The sequence below is a fragment of the Hermetia illucens genome, chromosome 7 (assembly GCF_905115235.1).
Source record: "Hermetia illucens chromosome 7, iHerIll2.2.curated.20191125, whole genome shotgun sequence".
NCBI classification, from domain to species: domain Eukaryota; kingdom Metazoa; phylum Arthropoda; class Insecta; order Diptera; family Stratiomyidae; genus Hermetia; species Hermetia illucens.
Window position 1 is genome coordinate 10,955,000 of NC_051855.1, and position 12,789 is coordinate 10,967,788.

A 12,789-nucleotide genomic window follows, 5' to 3' on the forward strand; every position below is an offset into this window, starting at 1 on the left:
TCGTTTGAGTTATGATATACGCCAAGGGTCCTGAGATTCCTTTCTGCATTCTCAAACTCTACATAGGACACGATTTGACGATTTTTGTCAGTGTACTCCAGAGGTTTCTGTTAGCTACTCACTTTTTAATGAAGGTTGGGTCTTTCCCAATATCACTGCGACTTTATGTATGGCGTCATGGGCATCCTTTACGCTATATGTCCCGTACAATAAGCCATTCATATAAAAGGCTGAGATTTAGAGGCGTGGATTAACCTGTCTTTCGGAAGATGGTGAGACCTTTTCGCGGGTGAAGGTTGGAGTTGAATATTGTAAGGGGTTGAACTATTTCTTTGCTCAGGGTGGACTAAAGTAGTTTCTGGCAATAGTGTGGGTCTATGGTTAGGATGTTGCTGATCTTAACACCGAGATATTTTAGGTGGTTCTCCTTGTGTTGTCCTTCCGCTCCAGTTGAAGACGTAGAGCGGAGACTGTTTGTTCTAGAGTGTAAGGTTGTCGTGTATAATTTTTAAGAGAGTGGAGTTTACTGAGGGGAGCCACAGCTCCGAGCACTCAGGCCATTGTACTATCCCCGTAAATCGCCGATTCAATGGCTACGCAGGCTTAAGCGAATCTGAGAACATTCTCCAGAGATAGAGGCACCCTTACCAAGGTGTTTTCATCTGAGATCTGAGGAGGCCGGCCAACTGCATAAAAAGTGCAGGGCCGTCTCCTCCTCCTTCTCACATTGGCTGCACCAAGCCGAAGCCACCACCCCAATCTTTTCCGTACGGTAGTTTAAGGAGCAGTGCCCCGTTAAAAGCCCTGCTAGGGTCCCACTTCCTAAGGACTACAAAAATGCCGCTCTAGTGACCCTAGCCTCTTTCAATTTTCATTTCACTTTGGTATCCCCTTCGCCGCAAGTGTCCCGAACGATCCTTTCCCCTCGACTTTGGCACAGTCCTTGGGTTGTGATTTGCCCGGAGGCGGTTTGCCCGAAGGCTGCTTGGTGTTCGTGGACAGGTGCTTACCCATGGGCAAGACTTTAGCCCCAGCAGGTGGCGCCGATTGGAGACTAGGGTCAGAAGTGCTGACAGAAGGGGCCGGCTTCGGCTCGTCCTTTAAGGACTGGGTCCCAATTAGATTGGTTCCGACCTTAGTAAGTGGAGAATCTGAGTCTTGACTCAGGTTCTCCATCGACGAGCTTAGGGGTTGAATCGTCAGGGTCCAGGTTTAATTGTACTTTTTTAAAAGATTTTTGTTTTTTTGTCTTCTCATTATTGGCTGCCATGGTCTCAGTTTTATCGGGGAAAGTAGGTCGATCTCGGCAGAGCCCCTTTTTGCCTGGGGGTCGCCTAGTACCTAGAGTTTACCATTTACGGCCACATCTTAACCCCTGCCCAGCCCTCGGCACGGTAGTCACACCTTAGCTTGGGGTTTTGATTACCGCTTGGCTTCAGGTGTCACCTCCCGTTTCCTGGAGGATCTTCCCTATTGAGCTCCCTCACCAAGACAAGGTAGGGAGTGGGGTTTAGGCAGGTCCCTTTTGAGAGGCCGTTTTGAATTACGGTTTCTGTGCCATTTAGGGAAAGGCGTATGGGAGACGTATGGGGGACTGAATTCGCGGGGGAGAGGTGGATAGGAGTGAAAATAGAGTCGTTTGTTTGAGATTTTAGGAGGTTCAGGAAGTTCGCGAAGACTTGAGGACTGCAGTTTTCTATGGGGGTGGAACACTGCCTGTTCTTCTTGATGGCGTAGGGCAGGTTTACAACTTACAGCCCACTGGGGTTTTATTCAGCCTCTCGGTGGGTAGCTCCCATGAAGTTTTTTTGGTCCGTTGCGGTTGGGTTTTCCATTCGAGGCAGACGGATTAGAGTGTAAGGCAAGGAAGTTCTGGTAGGCTCGTAGTTGTCGTTATTGTTTAAGGGCGTTGGTTCGTTTTTCTGTAGAAGGCTACTAACGAGTAATTCCACTTATATTTGGGTTTGTAGCTATTGCGAGTTCCTTTGAATGAGTCTTTCAGGGGTGAAGTGAATTCGGATTCCAAGTCTTTGGAAACATGTAGGTTGAAAACGTCTAGATTGGTTGTAACGATTACTTGGGAATGGCGGCTGAAAAAATGCAGAGTTGCATGTAGGTCTCGCCAGAGGTTGGCATTTTGATTCGTGGGGGGCTGAAAATGTTAACTAGGGTAAAAGAGAGATTATCGAGGAAGGTTTCGACTGCGAGGGACTGAATGGATGAATTGCACCGACTGTTTTTCCTATACTTGGTGGTAGCAGTATTTGTCAGTCGTCTTCAGTTGGAGGGACGTCCAACTCGCCAATGTTCCGGTTGTTCAGTAGTTCATCAAAGTACTAAACCCATCGCTCCAATATGCCCATTCTGTCGAAAATCAGATTTCCCTCTTTGTCTCGGCAGGATGAACATCGAGGTGTATAAGACTTCCTCCTGCTGACTTGTTGGTAAAACTTCCCCGCCTGGCGCGGTTGCTCCCTGTACTTTTCTAGTTCACAGACTTGTTGGTTCTCCCAGGCTTCCTTTTTCCTTCTGTGAAGTCGCTTCTCCACTCGACGGAGTTCGTGATAAGTCTCTGCGCGGTATCGGTATGCGGCATTCTTCCGTTCCGTAGCTAGCTTACATTCATCTTCAAGCCAGCCCGTTCCGACTCCTTTTGCGGCTGGGGTCAAGTATGTTTGTGGCCGTATCAATGATAACGTTCTTCAGGTGGTTGGGAAGATCATTTGTTGATGCTTCATCTCCAGGTCCTCTGTTGACTGCGACTATTGCGGCATCCATTTCTCTCTTATAGGTGTCGCGGAGGGCTGTGTTGTGGATGGCTTCAGTGTTAGCTCTTACCTGATTGTCAGAGGGGATTCTGGGTGGTATTGTTATTCGAGCTCGGAGCACCATGCTAACGAGATAGTGATCCGAGTCTCTATTGGCCCCCTTATATGATCTGGCATTTATCAAGGCTGAAAGGTGGCGGCGTTCGATCAACACATGGTCAATTTGGTTGAAAGTGATCTCGTCTGGAGAGGCCCATGTATGTTTCTGCGTCGCTTTCCGCGCAAACCAGGTACTTCCAATAACCATCCAACTGAATAATCCACAATCCGTTATCATTTGTATTTTGGTGTAAGCTATGGGAGCCAGCGTATCGCCTGAATATGGGCTCCTTTCCTACTTGGCTACTAAAATCCCTAAGTATGATTTTGATATCATATCTGGCACAGGCTTCGAGGGTTCGTTCTACTGCCTCGTAAAAGGTATCCTTCTCCGACTCGGCAGTCTTCTCTGTAGGGGCGTGAACGTGGTTGAGGCTTATATTTCTAAACTGGCCTCGCAAGCGCATAGCCGTTCACTTATGTTTTCAAAGCCGATTAGAGCAGGTTTCGGTTTTTGGCTGACTAAGAAACCTACTAAGGCTGACTAAGAAACCTACTAAGTACTGGCGATATTGCAAGTCTGTCGATGGCTGGAGCGTGATTCGAGCCCTAAACGTATCATAGCCATTCTGACCGACAGCCAAGCGGCCATCAAGGCTTTGTATTCAACGACGACATCTTCCCGGTTGGTGGGGCAGTGCAGAGACACGCTCAACCATCTGGGCGGCACGCTCAAGATCACTCTCCTCTGGGTTCCCGGGCATAGGAACATAGAGGGGAATGAGCGGGCTGACGGATTGGCCAGGCAAGGCTCTGCTCTTGGCAGTCCCTCGGGGAATACAGTCGGTGTTCCGCTGGCGGCTGTCGGGGACCGAGTCTACTCGCACTACCTAGCAGACGCGGGCCTGAGATGACGAAGGCTTACAAGCTGTGCCAAATCAAGGAGAATTTGGCCCGCTTATAACATAGCCCAATCACGAGAGCTCCTGTGCCAGACGCGTGCAAATGTATTCAAGATTACGGCGGTCTGCACGGGGCACTGGCCCATAGGGGACCATGCCGCTAGGCTCGGCTTACCCTACAACTCGCATTGCCGAAGCTGCGGAGAAGGAAGGGAAACCCTCATGCACTTTCTCTGCGATTACCCAGCTCTGCCACCAGTCAGGCTGCGGACACTGGGTAAACCATCCTTTGGGGACCTCAGTGAGATTTCTAGCTGCAGGGTCAGAGAGCTGCTTTTCTTCGTGAATGCTACGGGCTGGCTCTGAAGATCCGAGCCAGCTGGACTCTGCTTCCCTGTTCCTATAACAACAGTCACGGTCTTAGGAGTTTGTGGCATCAAAACGGCGCACCAAAGCGCTAATTCGGCTCCTCGGAGCGGCCACTGATACCTACCTACCTACCAAGAAACCTATTCCAAGCACATGGTCTACTGGATGGCCACTATAATATATGGTGTAGCAGCTCTTCGCCAGGAAACCGGTCAATGTCCAACGCATCTCCTGTAACGCTGTGACATCAGCCCTATATTGGGACAGGGTATCGGCTAGATACTCAGCAGATTCATCTCTGTACAGGGAGCGCACGTTTCATGAGCAAATGCCGGGTTCATCGTTGTGTAATCCGTCCAGTCCGAGGTTCCTGTTCTGGCTTCGTAACAAGTTGTTTTCCGTGCAGGGTTATCAGCTCTACCCAACCCCCAACCTGGAGGACCAAAGGGTACAATTTTTCCCGTTTTTAGGTGCGGGAGACTCGCCTTCATCCTTCTCCGTCTGCAGCTTTTCGTTAAAAAAGAACTCTCAGCGGTCACCACGTGGAGGTGAAGATAGGGTTTGGTAGTAGAGCTGGTGGTGTTGGTTCAGCAGGCATTGCTCCATCGTGGGTACCAATCCACGTTTCGCCCTCGGATCTATACTATTCTTTAACCACCCACCCTTAAAATGCTTTGTTTAAACATCTTCAGATACTTATCACTTAGTGAAAGATTTGATTTGATTCAGTTTGATTGAGTGTTCGTATGGCTTAGTGGTTACAACACTACTTTGTCGTAATGGTAGGTCGCGGTTCAAATCTCACTGGTTGCAGAGGAATTTCTATCGTGACCGGGTGTCGGATACCAGTCGACGAAGCTGTGAACGGATTATCTGAGTCAAACCAGGATAATAATAATAACAAACGACCTCAATGCTAGCTATGTTGCCTCCTCCTGTAAGCCCCAAATCAAATTGAATGTTTTTTGAGAATTGTGGGGTCCTAAGTCTGTATCAACTTAATCCCTGACCGGACCAAATGGAGAGCAACTTACTCCTTGTTTTTGGGTCCACGGACCTCTCGTTTAGGGCTTAGCACCCAAATTTCCGGCATTACAATTTCAGCTCTGGTAAAGCTCTGGTCAATAAGGCGGATTTACGCTCAATATAATTCGTAGTCATGTTGTGTTCTGCGAATTATATAAAGAAGCATCTGCGAGCCGCTTCGGTCATGCTGCTCCCAAGGCAGAGGTGAGGCACCGTCTGATGATTTTCTTCTGCCCTGGTAAGAAACCGTAAAGCCGTTATCGCCTAATTATACCAATTGAATTGTCGCGCCAATGATTATTAATATTATATTTAAAGCTTTGATATGTTACTGAGGCAGATTAGTTGAAATGACTTGCGATTATGTCACTTTCGCCGGTATATACTAGAATCTAGATACGTATATAATGCAGCCCCTGTTGATTCATATCCTTTCTAGCTTTTCTACATTTTATGTCGACCTACTGAAGACGAATAACTTTGCGTATCATGCAGTCATTTCAGGAATTCTTGAATTTTCACAGCTTCGTCACCCTCTCAACGCGAATATGATAAAGTGAAAAACACACAGAGAAATGAGAAAGATAGGGCAAAAAAAGATGAATATGAATTAGGACCAAATGTTGAGGAGGAAAAATTCCGGGGTATGCCCATCGTAAGATTAAGATTATATGATTAACTTTGAAGGAAGGAAAGCATTTAGTCAGTTTAGTTGAGCGCCTAACACTTGGTCCTCTTGGTCCCCTTGGCCCCCTTGGTCTATCGGTCAGATATTAAAGCGAATATCTGTAAGTTACTTGTGTGTGGTTTAGCTCGGATTATTATCCTATATAGTAAAGAGAAAAATATGGAAGGATGGAATATGTGTAAATTCAAAGGACATAGCTCAGTTTGTACTGAAAACTGCCACAACCGTTGATCTTGTTTCCCGCGAACGTTTAAGAATATTGTATCCGTTGCCCTTATCCAAATGGGGCCAATCCAAACTTTTGCATAAATAATATTCCAAATATTATCGGGTTGTTTATTGTGTTTATTAATTTATTAATTAATTAATTATCTGTTAAAATGTCTGTGTGGTGGTTGAAAGTTAAACAAATACAACTTGAACAGTTACAAAAGGTTGAACGTTATTACAAATATTTTTTATTTATTTATTTATTATTAATTATATTAATTTACTTTCACTGGAGACCATATATCGTAAAATTACAATTTTAATTTTAAAAAAAAAGTTAAATAATTATTAAGCCAGTTTCACTAGAAAGGAACACAGTGACCGAATAGTGATCCCTTGAAGTATATCCAAAGTTTAGCGTTAAAAGATAGTGTTTAGTTATATTTTCGTCTTGTTCAAGTGTACATTAAGGACTTCCGCTGAGATTCACCTAAATCTATATTTTATAAATGGATTTCCTATATAACCACTCCGCCGAAACAGCGCCGAACAAATTATAAAAATTATATAATTATTATTACATTAAATAATATCAATTACGAAGGTCATTCAAATATAAATGGGATTTTTTTTTGAGACTTTGAAAATGTTCTTCCCTTTTGAATGTATTGTTTTGGAAGTTTGCTGATTCTGTCATCATAAAATGTTGAATTAGTAACTGCATCCTTTCCCAATTAAATGTCATGACCCTACCCGACTTTTGGGCCGATCTGAGCACGTTCCTAAAAGTCAAAATGCGTGATGATTCCTCTTTGAAGAAAGGCTGCTAGCAGAATTGTAAATTCGATCTCAGTCGGGGTTATTATTGATTTATACCCCTTACGAGATGCGGAACTATTCCTCGTAGTGGTGTTTTCAAGATTTGATGTTCCAAACGAGCATAACTACTTTATGCTCCCTAACTCACTAAAAACATAAAACTAGAATATCCCCATGGACCCTCCCGTTGATACGAGGCCAATTTATATAATGATGACGTCATAATCTTAGAGCCCAATAAAATCACGTGAAATACAAATTTTGACCCTCTGTAGGGGTAGGTAGGTAGGTAACAGTGGCCGCTCCGAGGTGCCCAATTAGCGCTGTGGTGCGCCGTTTTGATGCCACAAACTCCTAAAACCGTGACTGCTGTTATGAGAGCAGGGAGGCAGAGCCAGCCCTTAGCATTCCCGAAGGAAAGCAGCTCTCCCACCCTACAACTAGAAATCTCTCTGAGGTCCCCAAAAAATGATTTACCCAGTGTCCGCAGTCTGACCCTAGCTAGAGCTGGGCAATCGCCGAGAAAGTGCATGAGAGTTTCCCTTCCTTCTCCGCAGCTTCGACAATGCGAATTGTAAGTCGTGTCGAGCCTAGCGGCATGGTCCCCTATCGGCTAGTGCCCCGTGCAGATCGCCGTAATCTTGAATGCATTTGCACACGTCTAGCACAGGAGCTCTCGTGGTCGAGCTATATTATAAGCGACCTAAATTCTCCTCGACTTGGCACAGCTCGTAAGCCTTCGCCATCTAAGACCCGTGGCTGCTAGCTAGTTCGAGAAAACTCCGCCCCTGACAGCCGCCAGCGAAACACCGAGTGTATTCACGGAAAGGCTGCCAGGAGCGGAGCCTCGCCTAGTCAACCCGTCAACTTGCTCATTCCCCCTCTATGTTCCTATGCCGTCCAAACGCTTCAGTGCGTTTCTGCACTGCTTCACCAGCCTGGAAGTCGTCGCTGAGTACAAGGCCTTGATGGCCGCTTGCTTGTCGGTGAGAATGGCTATGTTACGCTTGGGGCTCGAATCTCGCTCCAGCCATCGACAAATTTCCAATATCGCCAGTACTTCCACTTCGAATCTACTGGAGAAACCTGGGAGACCATACGACTTAGATACACTATGTCTATTCGAGAAAACCCCCGCGCCGACTCCACGGGCCATCTTTGATCCATCGGAGAAAAAAATACTGAGTCTACTGAGGTTGGAAAGTCCACAGAGCAAAGTTTCTCGTGAAGTTCAGCTCGCGTGTAACATAGTCCCTGGGAAATGCCCAGATTTCCCGAGGTACTTAGTCTAGGATATTACTGTGACCGTAGGACTTCGCTGCCCAGCATCCGGATTCACGTAGTCTGACGACACTGCACGCTGCAACGTTTTTAATGCGGAGGTCTAGGGGGAGGAGATGCAGGAGTAAATTAAGAGCATCTGCCGGGCAGGACTGCAGAGGTTCTTTGAATCCTATTAAGCTTCATCCTATTGCATTTTTCCCTCAAAGCCTGCCACCATACAATAGAGCCGTTCGTTAGGATTGGACGGACTACAATGGTATGCATCCAAAGAGCCATCCTCGGCCGGTGACCCCATTTCTTTGTATAGGTTCTCTTCCAGGCATAGAAGGCTGTACAGGCCTTCTTAACCCTCAGTTCTATTTTCAATCTCCAATTTAGCTTTTGATCCAAGATTACCCCCAGATACTTTACATTAGAGGAAAGAACCAATCTTTGTTCATTCAGCCATGGTAGGTGGGATTCAGTTATCCTTGTCTTGGTGGTGAATACCGTTAGTTCTGTTTTGGTTGGGTTTATGCCGAGTCTACACCTTGCGGACCACAGGCACACCTTTCGCAACGCTCCTTCCATGGTGTCGCCCATCATGGATGGAAATATCCCTGACACTAATATCACCAAGTCGTCGGCATACCCCACCACCTTCTCCCCGCTGCTGTCCAATGTTCCTAAAATTTCGTCCATGACTATTAACCAAAGCACCGAGCAGGGGCGTGCCTTTGTTCAGAGCTCTGGTCAAGTGGTTGCCTCCCAGATCCTGGTGCTTAACAAGGCTATAATCCAATGTGTAAGACACCGTTCCAATCCAATAGTGGTCAAGGGTTCCTTGATGACGTTGCTGCTAACGTTGTTAAATGCCCTCTCTATACCCAAGAAGGCAGCTAGGGTATACTGTTTGAACTGCAGCGACCGCTCAACCGTACCAATTACCTCGTAGAGGGCGGTTTCTGTGGCCTTTTTGAAATCAACGAAGACGTGGTGAACCGACGAAACTCAGCATTTTATTCCTGTTTGGCAATCACAGGAGGATCCAGAGCGGAAAAGGGCCTGTCTGGGTGTTTGTAGTGGGAGAAGGAGTTGGCCTTTGAGCAGGCAGCCGAAAGCGAGATATATCAGAAAAATATTTCTTAGCAATCGCTCTTAGTGCTCTATAGCCTCCTTTATCATCCCTTGATAGATACCTTCCATGCCAGGTACTTTGAAGTGCTCAAAGGACAGCGTGACAGCTCTCACTTTTTCATTGGTAACAACCGCGTTCGCATTGTTACGTATTGAAGGGGTTGCAGTAACTGCCAACTGTTTCCCTTCCACTTGTCTCACCAATAATGATTCGATTGTGGAGTTCGGCTGCTTTCTAAGAGAGTCTAATTTGATCGACTCGTCCTTTTTAAGGACTCTGTATACCCTTGGGCTCGCGGTCCCACAAAGTGCGATTGACAGTTTGTAGTTCACCTTCTAGTGCCCTTAGTTGCCTAGGGAGCTGCTCTTTATTGCCAAGAAGTTCATTGAACTTTATAATACAGACTGTTCCCTGTCAGACCTAGTCAGACTTTAATCCTAAGCATTGGTGATTTGACAGTGAGACTTCGTCTAGCACACACCACTGTTTATCAATCTAACACCTTTGAAGTACAGTTTGTTAGGTCGATTATTTCACTACTTCTTGGTCCCACGAACGTAGGGAGACACCCTACGACACCCCCTGACGAAAATTCTGGAGAATATAATAACACCATACGCCGAACGGCTCCTTGGCGAGTATCAAGGCGGTTTCAAGTCGAGTCGCTCCACAACCAACCTTCTTTGACGTGTACCAAATCTTTGTCATGTTCAGGCAGACATAGGTCAGAATAGATCGTGGAGTACTGTACAGTATAATGCTGAAATTTGGTATACCAGCTAAACTAGTACGACTGGCGAAGATAACAATGAAACACGTACTGATTCACTGGACACTCTTCAACCTAGCACTTGCCTAGCACTTGAATACGCTATTCAAGCAATGGATACCAACATCAGCGGGGGGCTACTTCTTAAGTTGATAATATTGTTTAGCGTAGGCAGATGACATCAACATCATGCCTCGAAAACTGGCCCGCACGAGGGTGGGACACGTAATCTGCGGAGAGGAGGGGCCTCTGAATCGTCCCATCACTATTCTATAAGCACTCCCCCACGGGTTTATGTCCGCTTCTGAGCAGAGCTCTTTAAAGCATTTCGCCTTGCTTCGCTGGATGGCGAGCTTGAGGGTTTTGCGGGCTGCCTTATAGGCGCACTCTTTCTGCCCCTGATCGACTCTACCTACCGCCCTCTGAGCCGCTCTTCTGGCTCGGTGGCAGGCTGATCGAAGACCGGCCAGTTCATCATTCCACCAGTAGTTTGATCTTTTACTGGGGAATGAGCACCTCCTAGGCATAGACGCGTCACATGCTTTGGCGATGCATTGAGCCAGATGGATGGCTCTTTCCGTAGAGGCGCCTGCTTTATCACGTTGATCTAACCACACCTGTATGAAGGTCTGCTCATCCAAAGATTTTGCAGACCAGCCTGAAACCTTTTTCGGTTTCGAGCATGATAGCTCTTTGCCCTGTGGCTCGACACATGTCTCAAAGAAGATTGCCTGGTGATCGCTGTGGGTGTAGCGTTCGCTGACGCACCAGGACATACCACGCGCCAGGGAAGGGCTAACAAAGGTCAGGTCTACAACCGAGCCTGACCCCCCTTTCTGAAAGGTGTTTACAGCACCTTCGTTAGCCAAAACCATGTCCATCTGCGCAAAAGCCTCTAATAGACTCCGCCCCTTAGCATTTGATTCTCTGCTACCCCACTCTAGGGCCCAAGCAGGGAGTGTCAAACTTGGCGGGGCGTAGCAGCTGTATACATATACACCACTTATTTTCGCCCACACAAAGCCACTGGCTGCCTGACTTGCAGTACATTGTATGGCCTGTCGACCACAAGCCCATATCGCCACTCCACCAGTCGATTCTGTGACCCATACGCCACCGTGACGGTTTCTATAGGGTTCACTTATGATGGCAACTTCCATCTTAGATTCGAACGTGGTCTGCTCAAGTAAATCCTGAGCGACCCTGCAATGATTGAGGTTTATTTGAATAAACCTCATTTTCTCATTGCAGTGAGCGCCTTCCTAAATTCCGGACATTTGCCACTTCCGGCAATATGCCGGTTATCCTGTCCCTCTTTTGCTTCGCACAATAGGCATTTGGGGTCCCTATTGCACTCTCTGGCAATATGGCCTCTCTGCTCCCTATAAGTCCCGGCAGGGTTACTCCTTTTACATGGTCCTTCACTTTTGGCCTGTACTTTATCCTTCATCGTCTTTGCCGTTGGTGGAGATCTTAAAGTTGATGAGCTTCCTTTGAATGGATCTCTTCCTTGTTCCTGGAGTACCTCCTGCAGTCGAGTATCTTGAACATGTGCGGTGGGTGTTGTCACGGTTTTTGTTGTCCAAAAAGCTGCTTTTAGTTCATCTTTGTTTGGTCTTGTTATTGGTGTTCTCGGTAAAGTCGTACTTCGCTTGAATACCTCCTTCTCCAGATCGAAATCACTTGTAGCATTATATGCCAAGGTGGCCAAGTTGTCCACCACCGAGGCACTGCGGTCGAGGGATATCGACGACCGGGAGCCCGCTTGCTCACTCCCAAAAGCCGCCGGTACTGGGGTTCCGAGCCCCTGCACCGTAAGTTTCCTTCTTCTCTCTTCCATGAGTCTTCCATGGTGGTTTTATGTTCTGGGTATCCTTCCCATAGCCATTTTGGTCCGCGCACCAGAGATGCGCAAACACTAGGCCATGCACAGTCAGAAAAGAAAAGTACATGAACACATATTTACACATCAATCAGGTATGCCCCAATCCGCCAGCTGGGGTCGCGCCTGAAGAGCAGAATTGTTAGCATTGATGAAGGGAACAAGTGGTTCCCGAACTATCGGTATTTCCTAGATCAATAAATTAACACTAGCGAATAGGAAATCAGAAAAATGTCGATGTGCAGCGGATTTTGGAGAGAATTTTTTGAATGAATTGAGCTCGTATAAGATTTTAAATTTCATTCGTTGAGGAGTGGCCAGTTTTTAGGTGCTCTTATTAGGGTTTATAAAAAAATATCCGTTTATATTTGACTGACCTTTATATAAGGTGACTGTGCCGTCACCCCTATCTCTAGTCTAGGATTCCGATCAAATACCTCACAAAACGCATATATTGGCAGGAGTAGGGGGCTAACGTTTAGGATGGGGTGGGCCGCCGCAGGGACACCATATAATCTGGCACCCCATGAAGAAGAATGGAAGACGGGGGTCACTCGGCTCAAGGCTAGTCCTTCCCCGTTCATCCCGGCCACGTTAGTTTTCTTTGTGATTTTGTCCCCTCGCTTATTAGGCCGTTCGGTAGTTTAGCTTCTTTGGAATTGAAATTTTCGGCGGTATCAACCCGCCTCGGGACTTCACAATCTCACTTTTGACTTTTGAATCAAGGCACGTGATAAAATCTCTGTGTCCTGGCAGAACCAAGAACCTCGGCCCTCATCTCACCGAACTGCTTACATTCAGGTTAGCTCCAACATGTGCCGTCCGGTTAAACATATTATCTCGCGTAGCCTGTGAT

The 12,789-nt window shown here is 46.7% G+C and overlaps 1 protein-coding gene across 23 annotated transcripts in view; it reads left to right on the forward strand.

Annotated features, from left to right (window-relative positions):
* The window catches only part of LOC119660950 (protein unc-13 homolog B), a 241,664-nt gene that overhangs the window by 133,332 nt on the left and 95,543 nt on the right, over positions 1-12,789 (forward strand). The gene's annotated exons all lie outside the window — the stretch shown is intronic.